The sequence below is a fragment of the Geospiza fortis genome, unplaced genomic scaffold, assembly GCF_000277835.1.
Source record: "Geospiza fortis unplaced genomic scaffold, GeoFor_1.0 scaffold54, whole genome shotgun sequence".
NCBI lineage: Eukaryota > Metazoa > Chordata > Aves > Passeriformes > Thraupidae > Geospiza > Geospiza fortis.
In genome coordinates, this window is record NW_005054301.1 from 464,000 (window position 1) to 481,347 (window position 17,348).

At 39.4% G+C, this 17,348-nt stretch overlaps 1 protein-coding gene across 3 annotated transcripts in view; it reads left to right on the top strand.

Annotated features, from left to right (window-relative positions):
- The window catches only part of FOXN3 (forkhead box N3), a 168,553-nt gene that overhangs the window by 104,141 nt on the left and 47,064 nt on the right, over positions 1–17,348 (top strand). The window lies entirely within an intron of this gene.

The window sequence follows — 17,348 nt, forward strand, 5'->3', positions numbered from 1 at the left end:
GAAGAGCTCTGGGATGGCACAGTTTGTTCTTACAACTATGAATTCATAATTTGATTTTCCTGAAATTGATAACAGACTAGTGAATTAATTGGGACTGCAAGAGGAAAGGAGGCAGGATTTTTTTTCTTTTTCAGGAGAAGTACAGTGTGTTCAGAAAACCAAAGCCAGGGCATCTTTTGGGGTAAGTAGTGCTTTATATTACAGGTTTCAAACTACTAGAAGTATGCCTGCCAAGATAGTAGACTGTGAACATGAACCTACTGTACACAGCATTTCTTCCTCACATCCTTTGTAAAAAAAGAAAAGTTGCACCTGGATCTTGACAGACAAACTTCTACAAAACAGTTGTCTCCAATCAGCAGAGTGGGATGAACTCATTTTCTTGCAAGTGTCTGTAAGACTTTTAGACTATAAAAGATTTTATCCTCTGTTGAATGCATTTAATACTGACCACAAGTTAGCATAGAAAATGTAACTTTTCTTTAAATTGCTTTAGGAGAATTTTTGTCAACTTGGATATAAGATTATAGGATATTTGGCTTCATCTACAGGTTATTTCTCTTAGTTTCCTTTTTTTTTTTCAGGTCAGAATGTCATAGTGCTTGGGATTGGATACAATAAAAACAATAAATTCTGTTTGTTTCTGATAATATTTATTTCTGTGTCTAGCCTGTCATTTTGCTCTCTAGTGCCCAAGAAGGATAAGGTGAAATTGAAATTAAAATTACAAATACAGTGATGGGTGATTCAGTCCTGGTTTTTACGTACTCATATTTTGAATCAAGTACTAACAATACTTCCTGCATATCTTTCATTTTAATATTTACACATCCATGCTTTGCATCTTTTAAACACAGTTTATTTATTTTGTATGAATACATGCATTGTTTTTTGTTACAATAAAATAGGAAACCTGCTTTGAGTACCAGAAATTGAGTTTCAGCACTCAGTTTCTGATATTAATACATTAAGTTACTTATTTCTCCTTGTGTCTTGAAACAAGAACAATACGTGATTTTTCTTGGAGAATGAAAAAGTAGCTGAGGCCAGACCCACTTGATCAGCTGTGTGTGTACAAATACTTCTGTGCCTGTGTGTATATTTAAATGCATTTAAATATCAATATAGGTAGTTATCTAATGTATTGAACATGTACAAAGAAATACACAGTTATGTAGAAAATACTCCCTTTTTGTGCTAAAGATTTGGCGCATCTGCCTCTTTCTGATTGTTGTAAATGAGTGGTTTGGCTGCTGAAAGAAACATCATCAAAGGTATTGGCAAAAGTAGGGTTTAACATGAATTTGTGAAAACACAACTTTACAGAGCTGGATGGCAACATTCACTCCATTAGCTACTATACAGGTTAAAACAAACAAAGGAGGCTCAAATTAGAAGCAACTTAGAATGATTTACATTGGAAGCCAGGAATGCAAAAGGGGGTAAGGGTGCAAAGGATACGGATGCAGAGATAAAGGTGCAAAGGGGTTTGGCAACATTTAATCATTGACTGAGTACTTTAACGTGAACAGAGTGATTCAGTAGGGCTCACTACAACTATAGCAATGACTTAACTGTAGGTTTGGGTTAGTAACATTCATACCATAATCAATTCACACACACAGAGGCAAAATGACTGGTACACCTATTTCTTTGTGTGTAAAGGTGCCTATCAAAGATTCCTCTCAAATACATCAAATCCCTTTGAGTTTCCTAGCAGGCAAGGATTGCACCTTGGGGAGCACTGACATATTTGTGGGGGTGACTTTAAACCTGGGCCTCATCATCCATAAGGGTGCTTCAAGTATCTCAAGCTTAAGGTTTGTGAGCTCTATAAACATTTTATTCTCCTTATTATTTGTGTTTCTGTCAGTTCTTCCTTTCAGTCCTGTGGAGCAAAAACGAAGTTGTTCTCCTCATGATTTTTCTTCCCCAGTCCCCTTCAAGCAGTTCAGCTTTTGATCACTACAGTTGATATTGCTAATGCTTGGGACAGTTTGGAGTTAAAAAAGCAAGGTATATTATAATTTTTTTTTAATTGTTTAATCTTACATGACCATGAATTTGTGTTTACATTCTGTCCATAAAAACTTACTCTATTACCAAAGATAGGTTTCTATGTGTCTTAGGTAGCAGACACCTTATTTGCTACATTCAGTCTCTATAGGGAAGTCAAGGATCTGTCTCTTGCAAATTTTGCTGATGAGAGTTATTCTGTTTTGAGGTTTTTTAAATAACAATGTCACAACTTGCCCTGGTCACTGAAGAACCACAAGCCAGATCTGCTTTTTCAAGCTTATTATAGAAGTGAGTTAGTGACTTAGAAATATAAATTAGCAAATGCTGGCCAAGATGCTTGATTGATTAAGAAACTGAAGAATTTAATATATTTATTGGTTTTATTGGACTGTAGTCAAGTCTGTGAGGTGTTCTGGCTATTTGGGTTTGCTTTTTGGCTTTCCAAGGTAGTTCTTTTTACTGTGTCTGTAACTTAGCTGCTGCTTTAAATGGTTTACAGTGTCTTGCACAAATACAGCTCCTTCTACTCTTCCTGTGCAAATGAAGCTGCTGTATTATTTGTAAAAAGACGAGGCTTTAAACATGTGAGTTGTTGTCTGAGTAAAGGCTTTGATACGACTGGTGCAGAATACAGCACTGACACTTGTTCTTAGTACTGTGGACATTATTAATCACTGACAGGGCAACCTGTGTATAACACGGATGCTCAGCAGACAGTTTCATACAGAAACACATTTCCACTCAAATTGATTCTCAAAATACTCAGCAAACCCTTTAATTTTCCCATACCATCTGTTGAAGAGCTTAAAGCTTGGAGGCAGGAATGAGACAGGGCAGAACTGGATGGGGACAGACCTGGGTGAGCACACAGTACTGCAAGGTCACGACTCCCTGGCTTTTCGGGTCAGTCACGATGGGGCTAGCAGGGCTCCAGTTACTTCTGAAGGATAGGATCCAAATTTACTGGAAGATTTCTGAAATTAATCCTTCTGAAATTTTGTTCCTAGGATCAGCAGTTACTCTTTTGCCAGACTTGCAAGTGCATATAGGCCCATGGCATCATGATTTATTTTGTAAACATTCCGTGATTTGACTGCTATCTTTAGAGATGCCCCTCTGTCTGCATGGAGATGTTTTTCTTGAAGAGTGACACATATTAAACTCCTCCAGGTAGCTCTTAGTTTTCAGTCTTAGAGGATGACCAGCAAAGATTATAAAATAAACATTCCTGATTTTTTCGCTGATATTTTACTTTCCTGTGATTAACTGAAACAAGAAATCTTTTATTTAGCAGAGGAGCAAAATGAAATATAGAGGTCCAGGATGAGACTTGCTAGTACACAGGACCACTGAACAGCTGTTCAGCAATCTACAGCTTGAGTAAAATAGCTTAAGATGATGCTAGTGAATGACTAGTCTCCTAAAGGCATCTGTCATTTTTTTTCTCAGGGTTTTGTTTTCTGGGGGTTTTGGAGGGTTGGTTTTTTTATGGGTTTTTTTGTATTTTATCTAAATAAAAAAAATATGTAGGCAATACCTTGAGTGGAATAATAATCTTTACCACTGAAATTTAGGTAAAAATAAAACAAGGAAAAAAGTATAACGTAGAAGCAGATCTTCACAGTTACATAAAAACAGTTTACAGTTTCTCTAGATGTTTTATTCAGCTGGTAACCCTGTTTTATAAGCTGAAATTCTTTTCCACATTATATCCTATGGGAGTGTACTCTGTAAGCCTGACAGGAGGAGAGACAGCTTTATAGACCCAAGACAATACACAAAGAATCTTAAAACTGCTTTTTTGAGCAGCCCATAACTTGCAGTTCAGGCCACACCCAAGCATTGTAGCCCGTGGTCAAGGGTCCTGAGAGGAGAGTGGAGCTTCAGCAGTGCTGCCTGTCTGCCTTAGAAAACTCTTGTTTGAAGCAACTAGCTCTGGTTTCATTTTGTACTCTGAACTCATGTGAGCACCCATGTCTGTAAATGTGTAAGCCCTCCACCATGCTTTTCACATGTATTTATTATACATTTATTACTTTACAAGTAACTTGATGAAGGTTGGACTACTGTTAATGAAGGCTATGAAGGGCTTGAATCACTCACTGTGGTTGCTATAGTTGGCATTGTGAGCCTCCACTTGTGTGTGTGTACTTATTGGAATAAAATCCCAATATTACCGATGGAACGTGCCTGGGCTTGGCTGGCTGTGTGTTGCAGCTGGCACTTGGAACAAGTCCAGACATGCAGGAACTCAGGCTTTACCTCTGATGGAGAGCTTTAGGCAAGGTGAAGGAAAAAGGAGATGGATCCAGATAGAGGGTCTTGATCCAGAGTTTATTCCTGGGCACGCAGGCCTCTGAATGTTATGACAGCTCCAACCGAATGCCCACTGCATGGTCCCGTGTCTTTTTAAGCTCAGGGAAAGGGGGAGGGAAGGGGTAGGTGAGCTACCAACCAGGTAGGAGTGGGGAAGGCTCAGGGGACAAATGACACTTGGATGGCCCAATTGTCCCCAGGGCTGAGGGGCATCTTTTGAACTTCACCTATCAGACGACGGCCTTGCTGACCTACTGAGATTGATGGACAGCTCTCAGCAGGAGGCAGCGAGAGGGGAGGGGAGGAGGCATTGCTACACCTGGGAGGAACTGGGAAAGCTAAAACTGGACATTGTTTCACACTGCAACATGTGGTGGTTAAAATAGCCATCTACGCTGCTTTTAGGGACTACCTGATGTGTTCAAGTGCAGCACCCTACAGACCTGAGGCATTGTGGTATTACAGGTATCTCTGTATCTCTTTCAGCCTCAGCTCACCTGGATTCTTCATTTTGGTTGTTTCTCCAGTATTTATTAAAAAAAATCAGGAAGGGAAATGCTGTTGACTTTACATAGGAAGCCTGCAAGCTGAAGCCTGTAGTTCTTCCCTGCAGGCATGACATTTGGTCATTCAGAAACAGAAAAAAAAAACCAACCCTGTATCATAAGTGCCTTCAGGTATGCAGACTGCATGCAAAATAATAAACACGAGTTTCCTGCTGCCCTTGCTGGCTGGAAGGCAGGAGTTGCCTTTGGCCAGAGACTCTCTGCTTAGGGAAGTCAGTCCTTGGGGAAGGTAGTGATCCTCAGCTGGCCAGTGCCAGGAGGCCCCTTTGAGGGGCAGAGCGAAGTGGCCTCTCTAAAAGGAAACTGTCTGTCAGTATGATCCCACAGTTCCTGTGAGCAGCTACTGTTTTGAAAAGAGGCAATTTAAAAAGCAACGTTGGAGAGACCTGTGAAAGGAGAAACTCGGCTGATTGCTAGTTGGAGTAAACCATGGATATCTTTACAAATGCATCTGAGACACCTTTCTGAGAATATGGATGTACTTTTTCTTCTGTGCTTGGATTCCCTGAACTGACTGGCAGGGAACAGTTTTACATCAAGTGCTAAGTTTCTTAAAAGACTCAAGATTTAGTAAATGCTCATGAATCCAGAGCAAATGCTGAAGTTTGTGAAGATTTTGACATGCTGTTCTTGTTATACCAACACAAAGATTCATCCCAGCTTTCACTGCAACTGCTTTGTGATGGTGGTTTCACAAGTCATAATTCTTCTCCACTTGCTGAACCCTGCCAGGCTGCTGTTCTGCCATAATGCATTCTACTGACAAAGCTGACTGTCAGCTACGTTAATTGGCTGTTGGTAGTGATTTGTCTCCTACGAGTCAAATATAGGCTGGAAAAATAAGCTTAAATCTTTCCATACAATTTTAATTCAGCTCTCCTGTTATGTGTACTTTAGGATACAGATCCTCTTATTATATAATTGCTTAACCTGTGGGGGTTTTTTTCCATTAGTCTCCTGCTTTTTTCAGTGCATTAACAGTGGAAACGGTGATTTGGAGGACTACTTCAATCTGCTGAAATGCAGCATTTTCTAGCTTTTAAGTATATCACCTTTTGATGGGTGGAGTTGATTTGGGGTTTTTTGGTTCTGCCACCCTCATGACTTCCATTTAGGTTTGTTACTTGTATATGAAAGTAATTCTAGACCCAATTCTATTGCACTTCTGCATCCTGCTTGTCAGTTCCGTATGAGATGGAATGAGATCCTATATTGGATTGTCTGAGGGGCTCAAAAATAATAAAAATGGAACTCTTGAGCACCCATTCTGAAAGTTTAAAGCTACTCAAATTGTACTGAAGTATTCATTTAACAAAAAAGAATTCTTAGTTGTTTAGTTGGGTGTTGTTCCCTTTGCCTTTGCTCATGCAAGTGTTACTACTCAGTATTTTGTTCACTAAAATTGAAGCTCTGGGTCAGTTATCAAGGAAAACCATTTCCATTTTTTAGGACTTCATAAGCTTGTTACTGTAATAGAAATACATAATATCTAAGTTTATTCAGGCAGGGCTTTTCTGTAATTGGTATGGCACATGACAGAAAGCCAGAATGAACAACTTTAGCCCTATGATACCCAGAGTCTAAATTAACAATTTGATTATTTTTTATTATTTTTTTATTATATTTGATTGTTTTTTTCTAATTTTCAAAAACTCTGAAATGTTTTCAAGTATGATAAATTATTTGGATTGTGATAATAACTCAGAGCCACATACAGCACCCCTCTCAAAATACTTTCAAGCAGTGTCTAATGTCTAATTAAATCAAAAAGCATCCCTTCTGGTGGGTTTGGGTGAGCACCAGTACCCCTGGCTTAAATGGAGAGTTTGAGCAACTTCTTCAGAGTCAGCCTATGCCTGTCAGGTGTGGCAGGAGCCACAGGATTACAGAGCCCTCCTTCATTCCTGCATACTTTTTTTAAATTCACCTTGAGAAAGATTCCCATCATAGTCTAGAAATGTGCTCCAAAATTATTAATTGATAATTATCTGCTTATACATTTTGGACATGGAGTCTCCAATGAACGAAGAATTGCATGGTCTCTCAGTTGGGCAGGAAACTTGCCATAGGTTTTCTTTGCTGGTATGGGCACTTACTGCAGGATTGCTTTACAAAAGGCCAGAAATAGGCAGGTGTTAGAGGGGCTGAGGGACCTTCTGCACTTGTCCAAATGAGAAGATGCATATCATGGCCAATGAGAATAACAGGGGAATAACATCTTATCTGTGAGAAGTTGTTGTATATCTCATTTGCACTTCCATGAGAGTGTATCTTTTTATCTCCAATAATCTGTATGAGTCTTTATTGCAGCCATGGCTGCTGTGTAAGAGCTGGGCTAGCTTTCATATTTCAAACCCCAGTGACATCTTCTGCTGTGGGTTCCCAAACTTTGGCATGTGAGCTCTGAAATTTCTGCCAGGACACGAGGAATATCTCAGGTGTCGTCCCTTGGGTGTCTGTACTGGCAGCTGGGGCTGCACATACGTGTGCAGATCCCTCTGTCTGTACAGCTGCTGGAGCAGTCACGTAAGCAAGTTTGGGGTCTGTAATTTCCTGCAGTATTTTCTCTATTTAAAGTACTTGAATCACAGAGCACTCAAATTAAGTAGTTCATGCACTTTGGAATTGAAGAGACTGCCTTGGAGAAACTCTCCAACTGCAGCTGAATTAATGCTAACCAGGCCTGAGGATTGCTAGAAATAAATAATGAGTAGATGAGGGGCTGAGAAACCTGGCAGAGTTTCAGAATGCAAAGGTGGGGTGGCTGGGGAGCATTATCTTATCTAAATGGTAATTTCTATTCTGTACGTTAATTAAAACACATAGTGTACAAAGTAGCATTTAGGAAGTCTTTTGGAGGATCTTTTCCTAAGGGGATGTTTTGCAAGTAAATGATGAGCAGTACATGCCTGCTCAGTGCAGCCTGTAAGAACTGCACTGAAGCAAAAAGTCCAAATTATATACCCTCTTTAAGCAATGGCATCTTATGTATGTTGTTATTTTGGGAGAATTGCTTTTATTTTGTTCGTAATAATACATTCTGATATCATTATGTCAGAGAAAGAGCAAAGCCATATTCATGAATCAGTAGAGATTAACACTGTGATATTGAGGAATATGATTCAAGAATACAGAAAGGAGTCATCAGTTTCAAAAGAACATTTTCTGTAAGAATTAAGACATTTTACATATTTCTTTATTTATATCTTAATGATTTTTTCTCATGAAGACTGCTTAAACAAACTGATTCATGCACCAACTTGGATTAATTGACCTTAAATATTACTGTCTATTTATTGTAGGTGTAGAAACAAGGTTCCCATCTAGTAATCAGAAATTATTTACATGACAGGCATGTTTTTTGTTATCTTGTCAGTTGTGTTTTCTTTGCTGTCTTACTGTACATTCATGACTGATTTGTATTCATTCTTGCTTCTGTGTATTATCCCTTTTTTTGCATCTTTGGTGGAATGATCTCCTGCCCTGGAAGAGATAGCTACTACTGATACTTTATTGGTTGCTCTGCCTTGTTATGGAACATAGGCAAATACCACATCAAAAAAACTCTCAAAAAACAACTAAACAAACACAACAAATTCCCCTACAAAATGTTTCTCACTTGAAAAACGGTAGAATTTCTCAGCTTTGTAGTAATTGCAATGACCTCAGGTGCAGCAAGTGAATAACAGTGAGAGCCAAAGAACAGTCTTCCACTAGGTTTAGAGGCAAGGATTTAGGTTTTTAAACTTTTGCAAAAGGACAAATATTTCCTGTCATGGGAAGAAGAAGTTACAAATGCCTGTGTGGAATTGAAAGGGATTTGGCAATGAAATGCACCCTGTGCCCCAAATATGAAATTGCGTGTGGCTGGCCTGGGCATTTCAGGAAAATCCACTGATCCACTGTCCTAATCTCATCCAAATAATTAGATTTTGGATTAAGGTAGGTATAGTCATCAAAACCAGAACAGGTAGAGATAATTTTTGTCCAGTCTGAGCCCTCTCTTATTATGCGTAGGGTTTTTTTCCTACTTATAAACCTCTATATCTTTCACTTCAATGATTAATCTACAGGCAGAGAGCAAAAGTTATTAAGGCTAGAAACAGACAAAAAGATAAATGCTGACCTTTCTAATTGGCTCTTGAAATGTGAAATATTTACCGCTCAAAGGATTTATAATGTTTGTGGAATGATTTGTCATCCAAACTAAGTATTTCTTGCTTCTTCATGAAGCCATGCTGACCTCAGATAAATAAATATGTGTTGGTGCCTCCACAAAATGGATTTTTTTGGCATCGCAGTAGAAAGAAATCTAACTTCCAACCAATTCACAATAAACTTCAGTGGCCAAGTACACTTTACTGTCGGTTCCCTCGCTTGCTTTGCTAAGTGCAGTCGTGGCTGGAAATGAATGGTTTGCTTCTTTATCTGAAGTCTTTGGCACCAGGAGTCAAGACTTAATCATTCTCTGCATTGATGGGTAGCAGAGCATAATGGATCTCTCAAAGCTGACAGGGTGATATTTTTGTTGCTTGCACGTGTTCTCTGGAGTTACTGGAGAGGGTTATAAAACCTGTGATTCTGTGCTCTACTGGGGGTTTGGGATTTTCAGGTCTGCCTCCGGGGTGGGTGGAGGTTGTTCCCTGCTGGTGCTGAAGCTGAGATGTCTGATAGATGTCTGATAGTACACTAGAAAGCATGACTGTCACCACTGAGAACGTGCTTGTTTTAGCTGTGTGCTGCAGAGGAGCTAGGATTAACTATATGCATTGCACTGTATTGCAGCACGTTTTATTAACAGAGAATAGTAAGTTCAGCATTTCACTTACAAATCTGTAGTCCCTCCTCACAATAAGGATGTGATGGAATGGATTGCCTTTGTTGGAGTGTTGGTCTGTGAAAAGTGGCTGTGAAAAGAATGCCAGAAAGTACTGTACTTTTACAAAGAGGAGGAAAATAGACAAGCATTAAAAAAACGAAAAAGACCTTTCCTGTGGCTTTGTTGCTGTGATAAATGCAGTGCATTCCAGGGACTCAGGAAAGTGAGTCTTTAAAACTGGCCTAAGACACAAAAGTGCAAATGCACTGAGCTAATCTTGAAAAGTAAGTAAAATCACTTTGACTTTAAAAGAGAGTGGTAAGCTATCCTACTGGGCCCCTGATGGATAAATCAACATTGATGTTTCAGGATCAAAGTATCCCATGTAAACTCATTTTTAAGTATTATGTAACAGCCAAGGATTTTAGGAGAATTATGACGTAAAAGCCTGATGCCTATTTAATAAACTGATCATTAATTACACTTAAACAATTTACTTCTGGGGTGAAATGAATAGTAGCTTTGCAACTCTTTTCATTTTAATTGCAGCATCTGTTGCACGCCTGGATTTCTCTTCCTTGCTGCATTGATGCTGTATGTATATTTTTGGCAGTACTTTTTGGCATAGCTTGATTGTATTTTGGAGAGGTGATGTATGCCCATGCCATGTGGCATTGACTGATTTGCTCAGGAGAAAGACCAGGAGCAAATTCTTGAGCCACTCTAGCTGTTTTGGTCATGATTTCCTAGCTAGGCTTTCTCCTTTTTCCCCTATCTCTTCTACCACTTCCAGTTAAATCATGTAGAGGAAGGCACCAGTCATTGTACCAGCCTTATAAAAAGATGTGTTTCTAGGTAACTTATGATTAAATTTGCTCAGAACCTCTGCTATGGCTCATGAAGGAATACATCAGTCCCTAGCAAGTTCTGCAAAAAGGTGCCAGCTGCTTAAAGTTTGGGACCAGCTGTCAGCTGTGTATTTGAATCTGCCATGTTCTGTGACAGCAAATTCAACTTTGAACTTTTTGCACTGAAGTGAGAAGTAGGCTCACACTCAAAATATTTGAACTTCAACATTGCTTCAGTTTCCATAGCAACTGCTGTCTGAATCAGAAGAAGGATGGGCATTTTATAGTATGCTTTCCAAGGCATGGATGTCCTGACCTCGAAGGACAATGGGTGCAAGAGTTGGTAGAGAAGGAAGAGTTAGTACCTTACCTGCTATCAGGTCAGCAATGACCCAAAGCACTACATGGACATTCAATTAAAAAGGAAAGAAAGTCAGTATCATCTTGTTGAACTAAAACCAGAACATCTTACCACCTCATTTCTTCCTGAAAAATCTGGTTTTTCCAAGAAAAATTAACCCCAAACTTTGCAGTGAAGACCTGAGTTTTTTGTTATTCAGAGTTAAGTATAAAATTTTCATTTCCTGAGAGAGTAAACAATTTCAAGATAATGATACTCCAAGTTTGATTGTAATTCCTGCAGTTTTTTCTCCTGTGGCCATTAATGGAACAAAAACAAATATGTTGCTTTTACTTGAGCCAGTGGTGTGAGGCAGTGTGCTCAGCAAACGTTGCTGGATGTTGGTAAAAGCAGTTTGGGAGAAATTTTGATCAGTTCTTTTTAGGTGGAAAACATTATATTTCTTCCCCCACCAACCCTTTGAATAGTGTTGGTTTGCTTATTATTTTTTTGAGAAGTCCTGATTTCACACAAAGACATTAACTAAGAAAAACCGCATGCACGAGTTCTGCACTGTGTCTATTTCATACAGAGAACAGTGCTCAGGTGTTGCCTTGTCTAAATACAAGGTTTAATTGTTTTCTTTCTTATGTAATGGGCCTTCAGGATGGATACATCAGCTGATAGAGCAGAATGAACGCTTCATGTACACAGTGTGTGAATCTGGTACTGAAGCCACTTCTTTGTTACCCATGGGCTGAGTCCTGATACCAGCCTGCATGTCTGGTACTCACAGAGCAGTGACCACCTGTGGGCTAATCCATGGGAACACCAGCAGTGATGTTGCTCTGTGTCACATGAGGAACTGTTCTGCCCCTGGATGTCTGTGGAGTTACAGGAGCTTTCAGCAAAGCATTTAAGACTGTGTGTGTTCTCAATGAAAGAAAAATTAAGAAAACTCTCCCATAAGGACAGAGGGTTTGCTGGGTAGCGCTGACACGTGTCCTTCATGTAGCTGTACTTTCAACAGGCAAAAACAAGCTTGTTTCATAATACTGGCATTACCTGGGGGCTTTAAGCTTAATTAGGGCATGAATGTTGTGGTATGAATTGCAGGAGGGGATAAGTTTCCAATATTTAATCATATTTGTACAACTTTTAATATAATAATTATGTGTTTTACTCTGAACATCAAGTTGCATTGGGAAGTAAATGGTATAGGCTGTCTGAATTTTAAGTGTGAGCCATGTTTAAAAAGCAATTAACGCAGAGAGGTGTACTGAGTGATAAATGGGGGAGGAGGCAAGCAATTGAAAATGAAATTATCTTGCTGTAACAGTTTCATGTTCAAGAGCTGCAATAGGCAAGCAACTCATGCATTGCCTGAATTTCTACTGGGCTTTTTGCACAAGACAAATCTTGGGGCAGCACAGTATATGCAGGGCTTCGGCTGGCAGCTTTGATTTTTCCCGGTGGCTTTCCTCTGCCCACAGTAAGGATGAGTGTTCAATTACATAAACATCATTTACTGAATATAACATAATCAATTATAAAAAGTTTAGGTTTACTGTGAGTTTGGAAGACATTAAAGAAGTGTGATTCTTATGGGTCTAACTTTTTCCCCACAGAGACCCATGGACCTGTATGCAGCACTCTGGCAGTTGTACAATTTACAGCTGAAAATAAATAGGGTGAAACTCAGAAGAGGTGGCAGCAGTACTGTCAGGTTATCTAAGGGGCCTTTTGATTACTAATCAACTGAAATATTTTCTTTGTATGCAATTCTGTCGCTGGTGCAGGTGTGTCTGACTGCCAGTCAAGTTACAGGGGGCAACACGTGTACAGGAGCAGAACAGCCCCCTGTGGTTTTTATTTAGTTGGATCTTTAAATCAAGCATTTCCCTTCCCTCCAGAACTGACAGAGCTCAACGTAATAGAACTTGTGAAATAAATTTAGAGAGATGCAGTGGGTGATGAGTCACTACTTCAGTTAATTCAGTAAATCCTTTCTATATTTTAAAACGTTTATTTTGTCTGTAACCTAAAAACTCTTCCAAAATGTTGGGCTGGTTTTAATCCTTTATGGTGTTCAGGAAAGAGAATGATTTACTGAATATAGGGAGAGTAAATTATGATTCAGTTTGCCAAAAGAAAGAAAACTAGGTTTCTGTACTGTATTGAAAACTAAGTTCTTTAAAGACCTTCCAGATTTTAAGGCTTCTAATTCTTGCAAGTGCAATTGAAATGATTTAATATGTGAAGCACCAATGTTTTGAAATATGAGTCACTTTTAAAAGCATTTCTGCAATTACTATATTTAAAAGTACTTATTTGGAAATAATTCAGCGCTTTTTTATTTTGCTTTATGGGTTGTGCTGTATTTTATTCTACAAGAAATGCAGAACTGTGGCTGTACCTCCTGAGCACTAGGCTTGGGCAAATTTTGCCTTGGTGTTTATTAATGTGGTTTTACAGGTAAATTCTCCTTGTAGATACACTGTATACCACCAAAAAGCATTTTACTGGCACAGCTGCATTTACTAAGTAGAATAACTTACTTCACAAGCATCATCAAATACAAATTGGCACATAGTAACTCTCTCTGTGTTGCACTGTCCCTCACCAAGCCTTGGTAGTTGCTGTGATATGGTTTTTTGGGAGTGTGAGACTGCACCTGCCAGGATTGTGCCCAGCCCTGGCTGCGTTCTGCTCACCCTGGCTTCATCCAAAGGTGACATGGATGTGTCCCTGTGACATGGATGTGTCCCTGGCTGGCAGTGGGGCAGGATCTTGGTGCCCTTGGGAGCCCATCAGCAATATGCCAGCTGTAGCTGAGGAAGTTGGAATTGGCAAGTATATTAATGTATACAGTATATAGTTATTTATCCTTGTTAAAAATGGAAAATATTTTAGTATTGTTACTGCTGAACAGCTTCTTGGCTGTGTAGGTAAGACTGCCTTTTGGTGAAGAAGTGCCACTATTTACAACATTTAAGAGCAAAGTGATAGGTGTATGCAAGAGGCAAAACACCATAGCTGTAGATTAGTTCTGTGATCTGACACAGTGCTGAACACATTGGCTTTGTTTGTGTGGTTTGTTGGCTATTTGCTGTCTTGCTCCAGACCACTGTTACTGTTGCTGAAAATGGAGCACAAGTTTGAATCCAGAAGCCTTTCTGAACTTGAAGTTCCAGCAGTCACTAAGGAGGGCAGAAAATCAATGCTGCTTGTGGCAATGTAACAGGAAACAGAGGGAATAGATTTGACTTAAAGTGTCAGAAAAGGAGGTTATAAGAGTTGCCTATGCCTTTAGTTGTAGTGGAGATTATTTAGGAACAAAAATGCCATATACGTTTGCAATCCATTGCTTATATTGTTGAGAAGTACATTGTAAGTTGGCATTTCTTTGCCATAATTAGTTTAGAATACAAAGGTGTAAAGGAGTAGGGCTTGGATGGCTTTTTCAAGGCTTTGTTTTTAATATGTTTTTAAATGTTTTGTTTTATATTGCCAGTCCGAAGTGCAGATCAAGTTAACATTGCAGCAGCTACCCTGTATGGGTATATGATGATTTCCCATTTTGTAAATACCAGTCAGGGATCTTCGGGTGTTTTATGGAACATAACATAAAAGACATATTCCTTGCCGAAACTCCTTTGTGCTGGGCTTCTCTCTAATGTAATTTCCATCAGTAAAAGAATAAAGAGAGCATGGTTTTGGGCCCATTTTGCTTGGCAATGCACAAAGGAAAAGAAGGTTGGGGTGGGGGGATTGAGATATTATTTCTCAGCTACTTCACACAAAGAAATACTGTAGTGCTTTCAGAAATCTCTTGGTACAAATGCCTGCTGTCACAGGCAATCAGTGTTATGCCATTTTGACACAGCTGTATGGAATACTGTGGTATGTTATCAGATTGTTGTCCTGGACTTAGTACAGGAGGTCTGGAACTGGGCAAGAGACATGAGTCTGATTTTTCAAATTCACATGGTTGCTAATTGTGGAGCGAGAATGGTTTCAGTGAGCAGCTCTTTGGAAACAATGTTGTCTAACACAGTACGCTTAACTCACCTAGCTCAGAACAGCTTGCAGATAGGCTGGCTTAGAAGGACTGAGGGTGTCTGTCTGTCTGTCTTTGGGTCTGTGCAGTCATGGTGTGCTGTCATACAGGAGTGGGTAAGAGACTACCTCTACCACCTGCAGAACACTCAGCTTGGCTTGGCCTTCTGATTTTGTCAGTGTGTCTTATCACAGTCCTCACAGTTTAAAACTGGGTTGGTTGGTCTTTGCCTAGTTTGAATTTAAACAGAGCAGCTTGGTTGAATGCTTCATCTTAAAAGGGATGCAAACAGTGTAGGAGAGCTGGACATTTTGGGAGCTTGTTCTTTCCAGCCTTTATGTCCATCACAGTAGATGTCTGTCCTACTAGTGCATCATCCCAACGCGGTAAGTTTGACTGTAGAACACGGAGTGCATGGCTCTGTATGGTGCTGGCAGAAGTGTTTTCTGCCAGTTCTCTTAGCAGTAGTCAAGATTTTACTCTGTAGAAGAGCTGAACCCTCACTTTGGAGGGGTCGGGAGGGAAGAAGCCAGAGAGCTACAAACTCTGTCTAGAGCAGGCAGTGCTGCTGCCAAAGAGAGAAGAGCCATGACCACGAGCAATTATCCTTGGTTCAGCTGCTGCCTAAAGAGGTCGGGAGGAGAGACTGAGCTGTGTGCTTGGCATGCACTAATGCTGTTCTGCTGTTGTAGCCTAACACGGGGGAAAAGCAGAAGGTAAAGAGCTGAAGTTCCCCATGGCTGTTAGCATAAACATATGCACATGGACATGCTTCATGCTTGGTGACTTATATCCCTGTTGCCCTCTTTCAAATGATCTGTGTAATACTGAAAATGAGATAACAGTAAATAAAATGCTCAGCCTATTTTGCAACTGTCAATAAACAAATGTCTCCATTTTATGTTATCTGCACACATTTGGTTATGCCTGCACTCCTGCTGCTTGGTGCTTTGTACACCTCTCCTTTTGGTATGAGCACATAGGAATTTTCTCTCCTAATTACAAAATGCATTGCTTAAGCTAGTTTAGTCATTGTAAGAGTGGCCATTACTTCATTAATGTGTGAAAAGAAAGAAAGATTCAACTTACTGTGCTTCTGGTCACAAGTATGTTGAGGGCAGGTGACTGTATTCCCATACATAAAATTTGAATATACTGTCTTCTTTATGCTCAAAACATAACACTTCTTCTTTAGTTGACTTACTGTGAGAACAACCTCTAGATCTGTCTCTTTGACATAAAAGAGAAACTGAAAATTTTATCCAACTTATTTGTGTTGTATTGAATTCCATCAGATTTTATTGGCGTTCTTTCATTTTTCAGTTTTCAGGAAAGTGGTTCATTTAAAATTTAATTTTAAGATATGTTTTCTTGATGTTGGTTCAGTATTGCAGTCTGTTCTGTTTGAAGCATGCCTCTGGTACATTGCCCAATACATCATGCTGTCGGGCTGAGAGGGGAGAGGGTGTTGGGAAATTCAAGAGGAGGTGCAGGCCCATCTCTGCATTTTCATATTTGTTGGGGCTTTTGTTCTTATCAGCCATTCAATTTCCAATGCCAGTTTTGTTTTTTCCGTTCTTGAAGTTGAGCAAACACATCAATATGTGTGATTCTAATGTATTTTGAAACAGAATTGGCGTATTTGTTTGCTAGTGTATTCTAGGAAAATTGCATAGGCACTGCATGATGAAAACAACTGATTTTGCCTCTGGGCATCTCATTTTATTTACAGTAAGAAGGGGAATTGTCATGTGTGAATGAAGGGCACTCTATTTGTGTGAACTGTTTCCTTTTTTAGTCTTTCAGTCTGGTGTTTCCCTATTTTCTTTCTCTCAGGCATTTATGTATGGTCAGTTTAACAGTTTCCTTCAATAACGTGTGAGATTTTGCACGTTCTTTTTTGAGCTCTTGTATTTCCCATTAAAAGAAGCTTCTCTCTGTTTATAGATAGTTTTGCAGCTTTGCTGGAACTGTGATGTCACAAATCCTGTACGTTGAGGTGAACTGTAACTTTGTGTTTAACCTGGGTCCAGGCTTTACTTTGTTTGCTTTTAAACGTGGTTCGTGCTTTACTTTCATAGTGAAGTCTTGCTGGCTTTTCTCTGCAAGTACACCATGTTCCTTTATATTTGCTGTTGGTGTGGATGTAGGCTACAACTAACACAGTAAGAAGAAAGGTTTTTATCAATATTTATGTAAGGTATGTGGTTTATTTTTCCACACTGGATGTATTGTTAAATAATAACCGCTATAGCTCAGTGTGCAGAGAACACACATCACTTGAAGGACCAGGTGGGGCTTTTTTCCCTAAACTGTTGCATGGAGAGTATTGTTCAGTGTATCATGTGTTAGACTGCAGTGTGTTCTCTAGATGGAAAGA